Genomic DNA, 13,853 nt, shown 5'->3' on the forward strand with positions numbered 1-13,853 from the left:
AGAGCTCCCCAGATTTGAGTCACTGCATTGCGGTAAAGCCTACTTGAATGAAATGAGCAGCAATGAAGGGGCCTAATAACTACAGAATTTTCTGGTGAAGGGTGATCTGCAGGCTTCAAGGGGTCCTTGACAACAAGCTTCCGGAAGAGAGACCATGACTCTGAAATTCCTGGGAACAGCTAAGATTCCTTCCAGGCAGCAATGAAGTGAGGGAACTTTCCTCTCTGTAGGCTCCTATAAAAGCAGGGGTATCAAAGGAAGAAATGTTCTTTCTTGAGTTCATCGCAGTCAGCTGGGATCAAACCGCTTTCCTCCCAAGAACCCATCTCAGGGAGAAATGTTGTTCTTTCTTCTGTCTGGATGGGACCCAGCAAGGATGTCCTGGGCTGCCTTTGACCAGCAAGTCTGATTTCAAGTGGCAGGATCTGTATTCCAGTTTAGCCAAGTCACATAGTCTCTCTATGGCTCAGCTCCCCAGCTGTAAAATGAGAATAAATAATATTTTCCTTGCAAAGTCATTATGAAGAACATAAAATTACAAGCAGGTGAAAGTGTCAAGCTAAATGCCCTAGAATTGTGTAGGTGCTCAATGCATGTGAGGAGAAGGACTTAAATGGATATTTTGGTTCATTGAAAGGAAGAACCTTGTAGAAATCAGACTTGGCACAAGAAGGTCTATTCTGGCCCCAGAGCTTGCAAAATCTCATTCACTTATTCAAACAAAGTTAGGGCAACCACTTGGCATTCAAGTGTGAGCCTGGTGAGGGCAACGATCTTCGCCTGTTTTGTTCACTGTTCTATTCTCTGCCTGGCACACAGTAGGTGTTCAAGAAATGTTTGTTGAGTGAATAAATGATTTTGCAGAGTGGATTAAAGCTTGGGATGGGGTGGAGGGTGGACAAGATGGTGTTTAAATTCACTTCCAGATCTGAAATTTTGTGAGTCTTTGAACTTTATGCGGGACCTTGATACCAGTATTCTGTGTGCGGTAAGTAATTAAGTGCTGCCCAGCCTTAGCCACATTGGGCAAATTCTGCTTTGAGGAAGAAAGGTGAAAAAAACCTCTCCTAGTTTGAGAGGGTCTTTGGAGAAGGAGATGGGGCTCTTTTGGGAAGGAATTCTCTTTTCTGCCCTTTGTGTCAACTGCCCAGCTCCCATTTCTGGGCATAAAGATATAGAAACAAGAGAAGAAGAGGTTCTTTCTTATTGGACACACCTGGCCCTCATCTGTTAATTTACTCAACTTTCTGAGATGGTTGAACCTGCTTCAGTTTTTCCCCAGAGCTAGCATTAGTGTCTATGCCAGGGTTAGGGTTAGGAAGACTGTGGTGGGGAGATTAGAGGGAGGAGATACAGACAGACACCCTGAGAATAACAACTTCCTGCTCATCTCCCTAAGGCAGAGTGATTTCCAGCCAGTTTCTTCCTCCCAGATGCCCCAGTCTCCCTAAGTTCTCTCCTGAGCCATCTACCCTGCTTATCTACTCATTCCCAGGCCTAGCGAGCATTTGAGAAGGGAGAACTGGAAACTATGCTGTCAATTTGGACTGTACAAGAAAGTGACAAGGAGATGAGAGCCAGGGCCTTCCCAGATAGCAGCCAGATGAAAATGGTTATAAATAAGGCATGGGGGTCACCTTTTGAACACTCTGTCCTTGACATTTGTACACAGGCTCCATGTTCTTGGCAACCAGCCAAAGGCCTGTCTACAGATTTATCTCTTCACCCTGCCTGGCATGAAACTGTCCTCTAGATTGTACCTACAAGCAGCCCATTTACATGGCCTCATCTTTTAAACCTGCTCTTTTTTTTTGCTTTGAGTCCATGGAGATGAGCTGCAAATGTTCAGCTGAGGCTGAATCTGTTTTATCCTCGAAACCCTTGGTGTCTAGCCCAGTGCAAAGTGTAGTTACAGGATAAATATTTGTAGAACGACTGAGCAAACGAATTACATTTTTTGGAGGCAGTTGCCTGTCCCCACTGCTACCTTTCTCTCTAGATTATTCCTGATCTTCTTTGGCTTCGTGTGTATATGTCAGAATGCATTTGGCTCCAAGTAAAAGAAGACCTGGCTGATAGCAGATGAAACCGTTAAGCATTTATTATTATTATTTTTTTAGCAAGACAGGAGATAGTGCTATAATTGTTTCAACAATATCATCAAGAATTCAACTCCTTCTGTCCCTTCTGTTGCGCCGTCCTCTGGGCACCCCTCCTGCCTCCTGTTGGTTTTTAGATGAACTTCCTTTTGATTCTTCTACAGACTTCTTTGGATGGAGATGAGCTTTTAATGCATTGGTTGTAAACTGACGGCTTTGTGACATGTTTAGCTTTCAATATTGTTTTTTAACATCTTTATTGGGGTATAATTGCTTTACAATGGTGTGTTAGCTTCTGCCTTATAACAGAGTGAATCAGCTATACGTATACATATGTTCCCAAATCTCTTCCCTCTTGCGTCTCCCTCCCTCCCACCCTCCCTATCCCACCCCTCCAGGTGGTCACAAAGCACCGAGCTGATCTCCCTGTGCTATGCGGCTGCTTCCCACTAGCTACCTACCTTACATTTGGTAGTGTATATATGTCGATGCCTCTCTCTCGCTTTGTCACAGCTCACCCTTCCCCCTCCCCATATCCTCAAGTCCATCCTCTAGTAGGTCTGTGTCTTTATTCCTGTCTTACCCCTAGGTTCTTCAGGACCTTTTTTTTTTTCTTAGATTCCATATATGTGTGTTAGCATATGGTATTTGTTTTTCTCTTTCTGACTTACTTCACTCTGTATGACAGACTCTAGGTCTATCCACCTCATTACAAATAGCTCAATTTCGTTTCTTTTTATGGCTGAGTAATATTCCATTGTATATATGTGCCACATCTTCTTTATCCATTCATCCGATGATGGGCACTTAGGTTGTTTCCATCTCCGTCAATATTTTTTTAAAATTTAATTTCCAACATTTAAAATTTAGGACATTTTAGTCAAAGTTCCAGGTTTTTGAGTTGTCTTTAAAAAATATCACAAGATCTGGAAACTTTGCATGGCCACAACAAGCAAGAGCTGCCCTTTTTAGATGAGCTGTGTATTGTCATTTCTGCAGTGTTCCCACCACTCCCTACTGGTGAGGCAACCTCTCAGCATCACGCATTTGTATCACCTGCTGGTATTTGAGTTTGGATCTTTTTTTTTTAATTTTTAAAAATTAATTAATTTTTGGCTGCATTGGGTCTTCGTTGCTGTGTGCAGGTTTTCTCTAGTTGGGGCGAGTCGGGGGCTACTCTTCATTGTGGTGCACGGGCTTCTCACTGCAGTGGCTTCTCTTATTGCGGAGCATGGGCTCTAGGTGCGAGGGCTTCAGTAGTTGTGGCTCGCAGGCTCTAGAGCACAGGCTCAGTAGTTGTGGCACACGGGCTTAGTTGCTCAGCAGCATGTTCTATCCCCGGACCAGGGATAGAACCCGTGTCCCCTGCATTGGCAGGCAGATTCTTAACCACTGAGCCACCAGGGAAGTCCGAGTTTGGATCTTACTTTAAAGATTTTTCACTCCTGTGGCCTGCAGTTTCAGGCCACCTAGTAAAAAGCTTTTGCAGCTACTTTCCCCCTAGAGATTGCTCTAGATGGTATGGCCCAATCTTCAATTGTTGGTTCTTCCTGGATTCTACCCACTGACTCTATATATGTCTCCAACTCTCACCTCTTTGAATTAAAGGCTGCTCAGTTTAAAAAAAGTCTCTCATGACAAAACAAAATTAAGGTTTTGGCTGTGTGTGAGTGAGAATAAACTGATACACTCACGTTGTAAAAGATTCAGGAAATATATAATAATATAAAGTACTGAGAATTGGCCATCATCTTACCACCCAGATAACCCTATTAATATTTGGACGTGCATGATTTCTTGGGTACTTCCAACATGGTAGGCACTGTTCTAAGTGTTCTACATGTCTTCTTTCATTCAATCCTCCAAACAACCCTAAAAGGTAGATAGTATTCTTATCTCCATTTTACAAATGACAAACTTGAGGCATAAAGAAGTTAGATATACATTTCCTAAGAACACACAACTAATACATGTGAAGTCTCAGTTTTAATTTAAGTAGTCCAACTCTGGGACACACATTTTCGAAAACTACACCGTAATACTGAGTATGTGCATGTGTGCACATTTTATATATAATTTGCTGGAGCTTGCATCACTCACCTCAGGAAACAGTACAATGGAAATTCCCTTTGTTGAGTTTTCAAAGAACTCACTAAAATGCTCTTGAAAGTATTTGGGAAAGTCAATCCTATTTCGCTATTTCAATTGCTAGTCTGTCTTAGTTTTCTCCTTGGATAACCAGACTCCTTGAGTAGTTGACTAAAGGGGTCAAGACATTGGCCAGGCACTTCTTTTCTAGCTTAGGTGTTTCTTATTAATAGTATGGAATTGATAACTTTTTATGAATATAGAGGATCATGTGAAAGAAGGAAAGGAAGAAATTTTTATTTCAGAACTACTATGCGCCTGGCACTTGACATATGATATCTCATAATGCCTCATGTAGATGGACATTATTATTTCCATTTTTTTTCAGGAGTCACATGTTCCAGGGCATATAACTAGAAGTGGCAGACTGAAATTTGAACCCCTGTGGGTCCAACTTTAAAGTTCATAGTTTCTTCACTATTCTGTACCATACTCGATTGGATAATGTCACTAATTACAACTGAAAGGGTAACCATCTCATAATTTTGTCAGAAGAATTATGAACTAACTGATGAGAATGCTCTGTGCCCTTTCCTGTGGGCATCACTGTGAGATATATGTGCATAATGTAAGGTGATTGATTTATGGGTACACTCACTTTATGTCACAGAAGTGTCCTTGAAAAAGTGAGTGCAAGGTAAAGTTTTGAAAATGATAAGTTTGAAATCCATTTCAGGGGAACCAGTATAAGGGAGGAAACCTATTATATTCTTTTCTAAAAAATTTTTATTGGAGTATAGTTGATTTACAATGTTGTGTTAGTTTCAGGCGCACAGCAAAGTGAATCTGAGATGAATAAAATCCAGTTCTTGTATTTAAGAATCTCACGGTCTGAAGGGAAGACAAATACATACATTGATATAAACAACGGTGTGATCAGCATAACCAAAAGATGTTCTTTTCATTGTTTCGACCATCCATGTATTCAAAAATATTTAATATTTAGCTCCTATTATGAGCCATGCTGTAAACTCAGGGCTGGATATACAGTGGAGGGAAAAAAGGAGATAAGGGTCCTACCTTCCTTGAGCTTATGGTTCTTCTTATGGTTATCTGCATAGCAGGCAACATATTATAGTATCAAAGTGTATAGGTTCTAACCCTGTACTGCCTGGGATCAAATCCTCCCACTTGCTAGTTCCATGACCTTGGGTAAATTATTTAACATTTCTGTGCCCTAGTTTCTCTGTCTTACGGATTTAAACACAGTAAAGTATCTACTTCATAGAATTGTTCTGAAGATCGAAAGAATTAATATTTGAAAACAATAGATTAGTGACCCTCTCACAGTAAAGACAGAATGGCATTCATCAATTAAGCAAATAGAATTGTATGTAATAGACTAGGGTTGTTTGAATTTTTGCCAAACCCATATTCCACTTTTACTATTTCTTATCTTTAAATTGACACATATTTTAAACTTAAATCTTCATCCGTGTACTACCAAAAAGCCCATATAAGCCCATATTGCAGTGTGGGATGCATTGGCAAAGACGTAATGATTGCCCAGGGCATCTCCTTTGTGAAGCTATCTGTTCCCTGGCCAAAATCAGCAGGTCCATCCTCTGTGCTTCCACAGCACTTTGTGCCAAAAGTTTTATTAAGCGCTCATCAGAATGCCTAGAATTCAATCCTCATTCTTGGCCAGTTGGCCAATATGAGGCTGATCCTTTGGTTTGCCCTGCTCCATAGGCCCAGGCCTATAAAGACTGAGAGTAAGAAATAATCCACTTGTTGAGACACCGGATGTACTTAGAAAAGCTCATAGCACAAACTGTCAGATATCATTATATGTGCATCCGTGTACCTATATGTTCATCAAGAGAATGGACATAGAACTTACACTTACCAGGGAAGGAACATGCCCACTTGAGCTTAGAGAGAGCTTTAGAATAAGCCTGGGGGAGAGCTAGGAAGATGTGTGTCTGAGGTGGATGAGAAGCAAAAGGTCATGTTCTGGAGCTGGTTCTGATTCTCCGTTTTTATTTTTATGTTTAGTTTTTTTAAACAAATTATTTATTTATTTTTTATACAGTAGGTTCTTATTAGTTATCTATTTTATACATATTAGTGTATATATGTCAACCCCAATTTCCCAATTCATCCCACCCCCCATTTCCCCCGTTTGTGTCCATACATTTGTTCTCAACATCTGTGTCTGTATGTCTGCCTTGCAAACCGGTTCGTCTTTACCATTTTTCTATATTCCACATATATGCGTTAACATACGACATTTGTTTTTCTCTTTCTGACTTACTTCACTCTGTATGAGAGTCTCTAGGTCCATCCATTGGGTCTCTACAAATGACCCAATTTCGTTCCTTATTATGGCTGAGTAATATTCCATTGTATATATGTACCACATCTGTTTTATCCATTCGTCTGTCGATGGGCATTTAGGTTGCTTCCATGACCTGGCTATTGTAAAGAGTGATGCGATGAACATTGGGATGCATGGGTCTTTTTGAATTATGATTTTCTCAGGGTGTGTACCCAGTAGTGGGATTGCTAGGTCATATGGTAATTCTATTTTTAGTTTTTTAAGGAACCTCTGAACTGTTCTGCATAGTGGTTGTATCAATTTACATTCTCACCACCAGTGCAAGAGTGTTCCCTTTTCTACACACCCTCTCTAGCATTTGTTGTTTGTAGATTTCCTGATGATGACCATTCTAACCAGTGTGAGGTGATACCTCATTGTAGTTTTGATTTGCATTTCTCTAATAATTAGTGATGTTGAGCAGCTTTTCATGTGCTTCTTGGCCATCTGTATGTCTTCTTTGGAGAAATGTCTATTTAGGTTTTCTGCCCATTTTTGGATTGGGTTTTTTGTGTTTTTAATATTGAGCTTCATGAGCTGTTTATATATTTTTGGAGATTAATCCCTTGTTAGTTCCTTCATTTGCAAATATTTTCTCCCATTCTGAGGGTTGTCTTTTCATTTTGTTTATAGTTTCCTTTGTTGTGCAAAAGCTTTTAAGTTTCATTAGGTCCCATTTGTTTATTTTTGTTTTTATTTCCATTCCTCTGGGAGGTGAGTCAAAAAAGATCTTGCTGTGATTTATGTCAAAGAGTGTTCTTCCTATGTTTTCCTCTAAGAGTTTGATAGTGTCCGGTCTTACATTTAGGTCTCTAATCCATTTTGAGTTTATTTTTGTGTATGGTGTTAGGAAGTGTTCTAATTTCATTCTTTTACATGTATCTGTCCAGTTTTTCCAGCACCAGTTATTGAAGAGGATGTCTTTTCTCCATTGTATATTCTTGCCTCCTTTGTCATAGATTAGTTGACCATAGGTGCATGGTTTTATCTCTGGGCTTTCCATCCTGTTCCGTCGATCTATATTTCTGTTTTTGTGCCAGTACCATATTGTCTTGATTACTGTAGCTTTGTAGTATAGTCTGAACTCAGGGAGCCTGATTCCTCCAGCTCCGTTTTTCTTCTTCCAGATTGCTTTGGCTATTCGGTGTCTTTTGTGTTTCCATACAAATTGTGAAATATTTTGTTCTAGTTCTGTGAAAAATTCCATTGGTAGTTTGATAGGGATTGCATTGAATCTGTAGATTGCTTTGGGTAGTATAGTCATTTTCACAATATTGATTCTTCCAATCCAAGAACATGGTGTATTTCTCCATCTGTTTATGTCATCTTGGATTTCTTTCATCTGTGTCTTATAGTTTTCTGCATACAGGTCTTTTGTCTCCTTAGGTAGGTTTATTCCTAGGTATTTTATTCTTTTTGTTGCAATGGTGAATGGGATTGTTTCCTTAATTTCTCTTTCTGATCTTTTGTTAGTGTATAGGAATGCAAGAGATTTCTGTGCATTAATTTTGTATCCTGCAACTTCACCAAGTTCATTGATTAGCTCTAGTAGTTTTCTGGTGGCATCTTTAGGGTTCTCTATGTATAGTATCATGTCATCTGCAAACAGTGACAGCTTTACTTCTTTTCAAATTTGGATTTCTTCTGTTCCTTTTTCTACTCTGATTGCCGTGACTAGGACTTCCAAAACTGTGTTGAATAATAGTGGTGAGAGTGGACATCCTTGTTTTGTTCCTGATCTTAGAGGAAATGGTTTCAGTTTTTCACCATTGAGAACAATGTTGGCTGTGGGTTTGTCATATATGGCCTTTATTATGTTGAAGTAGATTCCCTGTATGCCTACTTTCTGGAGAGTTTTTATCATAAATGGGTGTTGAATTTTGTCAAAAGCTTTTTCTGCATCTATTGAGATGATCATATGGTTTTTATTCTTCAATTTGTTAATATGGTGTATCACATTGATTTGTGTATATTGAAGAATCCTTGCACACCTGGGATAAATCCCACTTGATCATGGTGTATGATCCTTTTAATGTGTTGTTGGATTCTGTTTCCTAGTATTTTGTTGAGGATTTTTGCATCTATATTCGTCAGTGATATTGGCCTGTAATTTTCTTTTTTTGTAGTATTTTTGTCTGGTTTTGGTATCAGGGTGATGGTGGCCTTGTAGAATGAGTTTGGGAGTGTTCCTTCCTCAGCAGTTTTTTTTTCTTCTCAAAAGAAGGATGGATGTTAGCTCTTCTCTAACTGTTGGACAGAATTCACCTGTGAAGCCATCTGGTCCTGGACTTTTATTTGTTGGAAGATTTTTCATCACAGTTTCAATTTCATTACTTGTGATTGGTCTGTTTATATTCTGTTTCTTCCTGGTTCAGGCTTGGGAGGTTATACCTTTCTAAGAATGTGTCCATTTCTTCCAGGTTTTCCATTTTATTGTCCATTTTATTGTTTGTAGTAGTCTCTTACGGCGCTTTGTATTTCTGTGGTGTCCATTGTAACTTCTCCTTTTTTACTTCTAATTTTATTGATTTGAGTCCTCTCCCTCTTTTTCTTGATGAGTCTGGCTAAAGGTTTATCAATTTTGTTTGTCTTCTCAAAGAACCAGCTTTTAGTTTCATTGATCTTTGCTATTGTTTTCTTTGTTTCTATTTCATTTATTTCTGCTCTGATCTTTATGATTTCTTTCCTACTGCTAACTTTGGGTTTTGTTTGTTCTTCTTTCTCTAGTTCCTTTAGGTGTAAGGTTAGATTGTTTATTTGAGATTTTTCTTATTTCTTGAGGTAGGATTGTATTGCTATAAACTTCCCTCTTAGAAATTCTTTTGCTGCATCCCATAGGTTTTGGATCGTCGTGTTTTCATTGTCATTTGTCTCTAGGTATTTTTTGATTTCCTCTTTGATTTCTTCAGTGATCTCTTGGTTATTTAGTAATGTACTGTGTAGCCTCCATGTGTATATGTTTTTTACGTTTTTTCCCCTGTAATTGATTTCTAATCTCATAGCATTGTGGTCAGAAAAGAGGCTTGATCTGATTTTAATTTTCTTAAATTTACCAAGGCTTGATTGGTGACCCAAGATGTGATCTATCCTGGAGAATGTTCTGTGTGCACTTGAGAAGAAAGTGTAATCTGCTATTTTTGGATGGAGTGTCCTATAAATATCAATTAAATCTGTCTGGTCTGTTGTGTCATTTAAAGCTTCTGTTTCCTTATTATTTTTCTGTCTGGATGATCTTTCCGTTGGTGTAAATGAGGTGTTAAATTCCCCCACTATTATTGTGTTACTGTTGATTTCCTCTTTTATAACTGTTAGCATTTGCCTTATGTATTGAGGTGCACCTATGTTGGGTGCATACATATTTATAATTGTTACATCTTCTTCTTGGATTGATCCCTTGTCATTATGTAGTGTCCTTTCTTGTCTCTTGAAACATTCTTTATTTTAAAGTCTATTTTATCTGGTATGAGTATTGCTACTCCAGCTTTCTTTTGATTTCCATTTGCATGGAATATCTTTTTCCATCCTGTCACTTTCAGTCTGTATGTCTCCCTAGCTCTGAAGTGGGTCTCTTGTAGACAGCATATACATGGGTCTTATTTTTGTATCCATTCAGCAAGTCTGTGTCTTTTGGTTGGAGCATTTAATCCATTCACATTTAAGGTGATTATCAATATGTATATCCTTATTACTATTTTCTTAATTGTTTTGGGTTTGTTTTTGTAGGTTCTTTTCTTCTCTTGTGTTTCCCACTTAGAGAAGTTCCTTTCCCATTTGTTTTAGAGCTGGTTTGATGGTGCTGAATTCTCTTTGCTTCTGCTTGTCTGTAAAGCTTTTGATTTCTCCATCAACTCTGAATGAGACCCTTGCCGAGTAGAGTAATCTTGGTTATAGGTTCTTCCCTTTCATCACTTTAAATATATCATGCCACTTTCTTCTGGCTTGTAGAGTTTCTGCTGAGAAATCAGGTGTTAACCTTATGGGAGTTCCCTTGTATGTTATTTGTCATTTTCCCCTTGTTGCTTTTAATAATTTTTCTGTCTTTAATTTTTGTCAGTTTGATTACTATGTGTCTCGGCATGTTTCTCCTTGGGTTTATCCTGCCTGCGACTCTCTGCACTTCCTGGACTTGGGTGGTTATTTCCTTTCCCACGTTAGGGAAATTTTCAACTATAATCTCTTCAAATATTTTCTTGGGTCCTTTCTCTCTCCTCCTTCTGGGACCTCTGTAATGGAATTTTGGTGTGTTTAATGTTGTCCCAGAGATCTTTTAGGCTGTCTTCATTTCTTTCCATACTTTTTTCTTTATTCTGTTCTGCAGCAGTGAATTCCACCATTCTGTCTTCCAGGTCACTTATCTGTTCTTCTGTCTCAGTTATTCTGCTATTGATTCCTTCTAGTGTATTTTTCATTTTAGTCATTGTATTGTTTATCTCTGTTTGTTTGTTCTTTAATTCTTTTAGGTGTTTTTTCTTTAACTCTTCTAGGTCTTTGTTAAACATGTCTTGCATCTTCTCAATCTCTGCCTCCATTCTTTTTCTGACATCCTGGATCATCTTCGCTATCATTATTCTGAATTCCTTTTCTGTAAGTTTGCCTTTTCCACTTCATTTAGTTGTTTTACTGGGGTTTTATCTTGTTCCTTCACCTGGTACATAGACCTCCGCCTTTTCATCTTGTCTACCTTTCTGTGAATGTGGTTTCCATCCCACAGCCTGCAGGATTGTAGTTCTTCTTGCTTCAGCTGTCTGCCCTCTGGTGTCTCTATTTGTTTACTTTGTAAAATTGAAGTATCGTTAATTTACAGTGTTAGCCTCAGGTGTACAGCAAAGTGATTCAGCCATATATATAGAGGGACTTTTTCAGATTCTTTTCTCTTACAGGTTATTACAAGACATTGAGTCATTGAATACAGTTCCCTGTGCTCTACAGTAGGTCCTTGTTATTTATCTGTTTGATACATAGTAGTGTGTACATGTTGATCCCAAACTCCTAATTTATCCCCCCATCCCCTCCAGTAATCGTAAGTTTGTTTTGTATGTCTGTGAGTCTATTTCTGTTTTGTAAATAAGTTAATTTATATCATCTTTTTTAGATTCCTCATATAAATGATATCATATGATATTTGTCTTTGTCTGACTTACTTCACTTAGTATGATCATTCCTAGGTCCATCCATGTTACTGTGAGTGACATTATTTCGTTCTTTTTTATGGCAGTGACTCTCCATTTTTATAAGCCATGGAGGATGGGGCAGAAGCTCATTTATACTGTCCAAGTGGCCAGGAGTAGGGACCGAAGTCCCAGGTTTTGTTGCAGAAGAGAGGAAATGAGTAAATTTTATCTTGGGGGCCCTGGAGGAAGTCATGTCTCTACCTATTTCAAAGGATGTAGGCAAGGCATACAAGGGTGAAAATTCATTCTAGGGCAAGAGAACAGCACAGAAGCAAAGGAACTCAAAAGCATGAAAGGTTTGGTTAATTATTGAGATTTTGGCAGTATTTGAATGTAGTACATAAACTGAAGAGTTTCAAGAGAAGAACCTTTAGAGGTAGGGAGCTGGTCTTAAGGTCCTCAGAGGTCCCAAGCACTCCTGGATATGCTTAAAAGGTTGAAAAAGAGTAAAAAAAAAACCCATGTTAAACCACTGAGTGAATTCTGAAACAAATTTCTTCAAATAGAATCTTTTTTTTCATACTTCTGCAATAACCAGTCTTAAGAATCTGGCATTTAAATACACAAATGTTTCTGAAATACCCCATCACAGCAAAGTATCTGAAAATGTTTCTTAGTTGTTAGAAAAAACGAATTCTGTACGTGTTTGGAAAGAGTTTTTTTAAACACCACCCTTCAAACACACCATCTTTTCCGGTCCCAAGTGGCTGAGGATGGTGGTGCTAAGTGGTTTAATAGAGATGTGTGTGTCTCTCTCTTGTACATCACGCCTCCACTTCAAGGCATAATTTTATTTTTTTGCTGGGTAAGTGCTCTAAAAGGTGGTCATAAATGTACAGCCCAGCACAGGGAAGGGTATCAGAGGATATGCAGCACAGCCTCTGTGTAACCAGCCTGGCAAAGCCTTTTGATAATCCTTTGGCCAAACTGTACTTTATTCAATTTGAATGAGCTCCATGTGCATTTACCAAAGCCATGACCTCTCCAGTCTTCCTTAGGCAAATACAAGTCCCTCAACAGCTTCTGGTGGAAAGAAAACTTCTGCAAAGGGGCTGAGAAGAGAGAGGCTGCTATGTTCATGTTACAGTTGGATGCAAAATAGGAATGTACTGGATTCCATTCATGGCTTGGGGCCAGTGCCTGCCCCCTCTGCTGCCACACCTTCTCTAAACATCCTCCCTGCTTCATGGCCCACACCCTCAGCATTCACTGAACTTGCCCTTCCTTGAGTATACATCCTAATTAGGTTGGTAGTGTGCAACTTAGCTCTCGGTTATCTGCTGTTTTCCACTTATAATTGTCATTGTCATTGTTACCTCCCTTGTAGCAGAAGTAATATGGGAACCGTGTACTCCAGAAGTGCTTGGAGCTCCCTGAACATGGCAGGTGCTCATCCCTTTGGGATTCTGCTTGTGCTGTTCCTCCTGCTACTTAGAATGTTTGCCCCTCCTTTTGTTATTAGCCTGTATTAGTCTGCCCGGGCTGTTATTAAAAAAAATACCACAGACTGGGTGGCTCAAACAAAAGGCATTTATTTCTCACAGTTCTGGAGGCTGGGAAGTCTCAGATGAATGTGCCTGGTGAAAACTCTCTTCCTGGTTTTCAGATGGAAACTGTCGACTGAAAAAAAAAGCACAATCTAAAAGTTGAGAATTATGTTTTATTTGGTAGACGAAACCGAGGACTTAAGTCCAGAAGACAGGCTCTCAGATAGCTCTGAGGGACAGCTCTGAAGAGGTAAGGGAGGAGCCTGGATACAAAGACCATGTAGTGAACATCAAAGGTTACTGTTAATTAAAGAAAACCAGACATTTCAAGTAAATGAATTTAGCATTTTTCTATGTATGGGAAGATGCAAGAGTCTGGGCTCACTGAAATCATTCCTTTGGTATGCACCTTAGCTATGTAGGGCCAGTATCTGTTCTTTCTTATACTGAGTCCCCTCAGGATGCACTGTTGAGGGAGATGCAGTGGCTGAGGGCTTGATGTCTGCAGCACCTTTGTTTGCTGATAATAGCAGGCAACATTTTTCATCCATGCTACCTTCTGTGTCCACACATGGTTGAGAGAGTGATCTTTCTTTCCCTCTTTTTTTTTTTTTTTTTTTTTTTTTTT

The sequence above is a fragment of the Lipotes vexillifer genome, unplaced genomic scaffold (assembly GCF_000442215.2).
Source record: "Lipotes vexillifer unplaced genomic scaffold, Lipotes_vexillifer_v1.1 scaffold374, whole genome shotgun sequence".
Taxonomy (NCBI): Eukaryota; Metazoa; Chordata; class Mammalia; order Artiodactyla; family Lipotidae; genus Lipotes; species Lipotes vexillifer.